Here is a 6,191-nt window from a genome sequence, read left to right on the forward strand (position 1 = left end):
GAGATTCAACGTCTCTATCAACTGCGACACGGGCCCCGAAGGGCGATCAAGGTTGGATTCTTATAATATATATACCAATCGGTACGGACCCGACTATGGAAGATCAAATCAGATCAGATAATAAGTAAACGTGGATTTATAAGATCAAAGACGAAGGCCAGAGGAATAGTTGGCCGAAACGTCGTAAAAAAACAACAACCAATAAAGATGAGAACAATAGTCCGAAATAAAAATAAATTAATAAATACAAAGATCATATAGGAAAACTCTTTTGTTATTAGAACGATCCTCTCTCTCTCTCTCTCTCTCTATATATATATATATATATATATATATATATATGTGTGTGTGTGTGTGTGTGTGTGTGTGTGTGTGTGTATCTCATCCTCTCTAAAACGGAATATCTCTTAAAACGAAAGAAAGAATACAAAGATAATACGAGAAAACACTAGTGATAATTAAAACGAGTCTTCCTATCTCTCTCTCTCTCTCTCTCTCTCTCTCTCTCTCTCTCTCTCTCTTATATATATATATATATATATATATATATATATATATATATATATATGTACTAGCAGACTGCCCGGCATTGCGCGGTCGTAAAATACGCTTAAATATATTTTGATTAATGCAGATTTCGTATTTATTATTAGACTGCCTGGGTGGCCGGTATTGCCCGGGTGTTTGGAGATGTGTGTTGAGCAAAAATAAACGTGGTAGTAGGCAGGCAGGCTTGAACCCGTACCGGGAAGAAGGAAAAGAACGTGAAAAAAAACGTAACGCCTTTGCCGTTGCGTCTTTCGCCAAATCGGAAATAACGTAGGTTTAAATTAAGGCTAGTCAATCGAAAAGAGGGGATGACTTTCGAAAATGTCGGCGAAAAAGCAACTCCTCCCTGTAGAAAAGTGTCCAGTTGAAGGTGAAGGAATTAATGGTTTTAGCCAAGTTTTCGATAGTTGTGGTCCGAAGGGTCGAGCTTCAAAACAATATAGATCTCGTGAAAATCCGTCGCTTTCGTCGAAAGTTGTAGGCAGACAAACAGACATACATACATACAGGCATTTTAACAGGCAGGTGAAATTTATATTATAGATTATATTGGACCCAATATATAGTAATGATTTTAAAAAAAGTTTTTTTAATAACTCATTAGCCACCACCGAGAATCGAAACCAAAATGTTTAGCTTATGATTTACTCTTTCATTAGATGTTAATACCTGAGCTATAAAGACATGTTTGCTGCAAGGCTTAAAATTAAATCATGAACCAATAGTTATTACTTTACGCATGCATATTGGTAATGCCGTCGCTCCACTTCCACCTGGCAAATTCTAATTTTTTTTTTCACACTTCTGCACCGATTTTCCCCGGCTAAAACCAAAATATAGTTTCGCATATGTTCGAATATCCTATATATTTAGTTTCATCTCTGTAGACAAAAAACTGACAAAGGAGTTTGGTAGAACAATTTTTTTAAACATATATATATAGAAAGAGGTTTGTGTTCACTATAATCTTTTTACGCAAATATTACGCAAGTATAAATTCTATAGAATATTTGTTTGAATATAATTACACTGAATATTTAACTAAAGAGGATCATCCCATAAGAAAACCGAAAAAACTAAGCAAGCACTCTGCTAACTGTGCAAACACCCCGCACACAAGAATTTCTGTTAACTAACACAAATCAAGCCAACCGCGGTAAAATCCGACTGTAGAATGGACATACTTCGTCTCAAGAAGGGACGTGATCATCCAACCAGCTAATAACCCCAAGTGTATTTCAAGTAGGAAGTTTCAATTTGAAAATTCCTACTTGTGAGACATCGGATATGTCTAACTGATGAGCCCAAATGAGGGCGAAACACGGGTCTTGGACTTCCGATTTGTTGGCTGCTATGGATCTTGTAGGCTGCGACGTTGTTTGGCTGTGGAAATAATTATATATATATATATATATATATATATATATATATATATATATATATATATATATATATATATATATATATAGTAATTTATAAAATATATATGGCGATTAAGCTATACTGAATATTCGGCGTTTCATCCACTATAGGATTCGTCAGGCTTATGCGCTCATACGCCTGACGAATCCTATAGCGGATGAAACGCCGAATATTCAGTGTAGATTAATCGCCATATATATTTTATAAATTACTAACTAGCTCTACCTACGTATTAAGCACTTTTGAAGTAAATACTTAAAGTTTACGCATAAATCTATACTTTCGTATATTAATTTTATGTGAGTAAATTAAGTAGTTATATATATATATATATATATATATATATATATATATATATATATATATATATATATATATATATATATATATATATATGTATAGCACTCTCTTTCTATCTCCCTTAGGAGAAAGAATACAATGATCATAGCAGAAACGAAGGATTTGGAATAAGATTAAAATAAAGAAGGAAATTTAGAACGAGGATAAAGAAAGATAAAATGAATAACTGGAACGAAAGTATAACGATTGCAAACAAGGTAATTTTGGTGAAAACATACATGAATAAATAATAATAATAATAATAATAATAATAATAATAATAATAATAATAATGAAATTAAAAAAAAAAACGGGATCTCGAAAGAATGAAAAGCGATAAAGACGGAAGGAAAAGAAACAATATAAACCCATAAACTAGAAAATAAAAAGTGACAGCAACAAGTCTTGGCCATTTTAATTATGAATTCCAATCTATTACGCTCCATTTTCCCTTGCACACATCTTGTCTTATTTCCGAATTTTTTATAATAATCTTTTATATATTATTTGTGATACTGTTCTACTAAAATTTCATCCCCATTTATTTCTCTCTCTCTCTCTCTCTCTCTCTCTCTCTCTCTCTCTCTCTCTCTCTCTCTCTCTCTCTATCTATCTATCTATCTATCTCTCTCTCTCTCTTATACCCTCTCTTTTCCTTCCTTCTCTTCTCTCTCTCTCTTTCTCTCTCTCTCTATATACATATACATATATACATGTATATATATGTATATATAGAGATGTATATGTATATATATATGTGTGTATATATATAGATATGTATATATATGTATATATATATATGTATATATATATATATATATATATATATATATATATATATAATGTACTAGCATTTACGCCCGGCGTTTCCCAGGTGTTTGGAGGGGTATGTTGAACAAAAAAAAAAGCGGTCAAATTTTTTTTAACTTTGATCCCTATTATGACTCCCTTACATTTATTTTTTTTTTTTTTGCGCTCAAATCAAGTAAGATCCATGTCCAAGGTACCTATATCTAAAATTTCAAGTGTTTAGACCCAAAATTGGCGGAGGAGTTTTGTAGAGTTTTCAAAGGTCAGATCGTTGAACTTTGACCCCTTAACAGCCAAATCTCTGGCCGAAAACCGATCCCAAAGATTTTTCCAAATCTCAGTATCCTGTATATCAAATTTTGAGTCTGTAGACTTAAAATTGACAGTTACTGCGTAGGGAAATGTACACAGACACGTTCACTTTTATAGATATACTAGCATGGGTGTCCGGCTTTGCCCGGGTGTTTGGGGGTGTATGCTGAGCAAAATAAAACGGTATATTTTTTTAACTTTACCCCTATTATGACCCCTTAACAGTTATTGTTTTGGGCTCAAATCAAGTTATTAAGTTAGATCCATGTCCAAGGAACCTATATCTAAAATTTTAAGTGGTTAGACTCAAAATTGGCGGAGGAGTTTGGTAGAGTTCTCAAAGGTCAAATCGTTGAACTTTGACCCCTTAACAGCCAAATTTCTGGCCGAAAACCGATCACATCGATTTTTCCAAATCTCAGTACGCTATATATCACATTCCGAGTCGGCAGATTAAAAATTGACAGAGTTATTGCGTAGGGAAATGTATACAGATACACAGACAGACAGACACGCAGACACGTTCACTTTTATAGATATATAGATAGATAGGTTTATAGATAGATGCAACAAAAATATATACGTATACATATATATGGAAACAATTTTGTGTGTACTGTAAACTTTTTACGCAAATATTATACAAGTATAAATCATGTAGAATATCTGCATTAATATAATTACACGTAATAGTTCCGAAAAAACTAATAGGGAATTAATTAAAATGAATGTTTAAGAGAATATGCAAGTTAGCTAGATCTTTTGCTAGTGAATGCAATACCACAACCCATACAATAAGAAAATTGTATTTTCTTTTTAAATAAATAGAAAAGAGTGTTTTAATATGAATATCAATGCACAGAAAAGAAACACGAATTTATAGAAGTATAGATATGTATGTATATATATGTATATATATGTATATATATGCATGTATGTATATGCATATATGTATATATATACATGTGGTCATCCACATATAGTACTGTTTCGCTGTTTCACAGCTCATCAGTGCGGCTAGACAAGCAACTGCCTCAAGTCAGGATCGAAACCCGACCGCCCAAAAGAGAATCGAGGTTTCTCACCATTACGCTATACGACTGCATGTGTGTGTGTGTATATATATATATATATATATATATATATATATATATATATATGAGTATATATATATATATGAGTATATATATATGTATGAGTATATATGTATATATATACATGTATGAGTATATATATATACATGTATGAGTATATATATATGCATGTATGAGTATATATATATGCATGTATGAGTATATATATATATGTATATATATACATGTATGAGTATATATATATGCATGTATGAGTATATATATATGCATGTATGAGTATATATATATATGCATGTATGAGTATATATATATATGCATGTATGAGTATATATATACATGTATGAGTATATATATATACATGTATGAGTATATATATATATGCATGTATGAGTATATATATATATATACATGTATGAGTATATATATACACATGTATGAGTATATATATATACATGTATGGGTATATGTATATACATGTGTGAGCATGCATATATACATGTATGAGTATGCATATATATGTATACATGTAAATATATATGTATATGTGTAAATATACATGAATATGTATATATGTATATATATGTATATGTAAATATCTGCATGTATATATACATATGTATATATATATATGTATATATATATATGCATGCATGTATATATATGTATATGTGTGTGCCTATATATAGATATATAGATATATATATATATATATATATATTAAAGAATATAGATAGGTACTTATCAGTTCATATGAAGCTACATCATTTGAGAATGGTACATAACATAAAAAAAATTAATATAGTTATATAGGAATTTATTTTTCGTTTAGTTAAAATTTATTTATAAAGAAAAATATCATAGCGTGTTATAAACGCTCTTCGAAATGCCTTGATATAAAAGAGCGTGTATAACCTGTCTTTCTATATAATGGTTTCCCTGACTGAACTGACAAATAAATCCATATATACCTATATATATTTTATTTCGTGTTATATATATATATATATATATATATATATATATATATATATATATATATATATATAATCAATTTGTCTATACATTTTTAGTAGTTTTTCTCTCCTTCCTCACTGTACGGCTTTTGTCTCAATTAGCATATATTTTACCTTTCCGGGCGTCTTCATTGCGCGCAATTAACTGAAATTTGATTATTGCTTCCATTTCACCTGACTACCTCTGCAGCATTCGTATATTTTTACAGATGCATTAATATATAAATACTGTATGCGTAAAGCTCTTCGTAGAGTATACTACAGATAGCAATAGTTCCAGGCATATTTTTATTATGTGATTAAAAGCTTTAAAATAAATTTTGTACAAACCTATTTTTATGCAGCCTGTAGTGTTCGTTATCAGCCAAAAAGAAAGGAACAGAAAAAAATGGTTGCTACTTTTACATTTATATGTTTGCTATCTTATTACATGATACGCAAATTAAATGCTTCCGTTTTTTAATGAAACGGCTGATTTTTCAGAGACCTGCATAGTTTGAGTTTTGATGTTGGAGCAGAAAATTGTGAGAGCAGAGTTACGAGTTTTCTGATAGCGAGTTTTTATAAAAGAGTGCCGGATTTGGAGTAACAAGGTGTGACAGCAGTGTGACAGATTTGTAGTAGTAAGTAAATGCTGACAGCAGTGCGTTAA

The sequence above is a fragment of the Euprymna scolopes genome, chromosome 21 (genome assembly GCF_053919585.1).
Source record: "Euprymna scolopes isolate OS-2025 chromosome 21, ASM5391958v1, whole genome shotgun sequence".
Taxonomy (NCBI): domain Eukaryota; kingdom Metazoa; phylum Mollusca; class Cephalopoda; order Sepiida; family Sepiolidae; genus Euprymna; species Euprymna scolopes.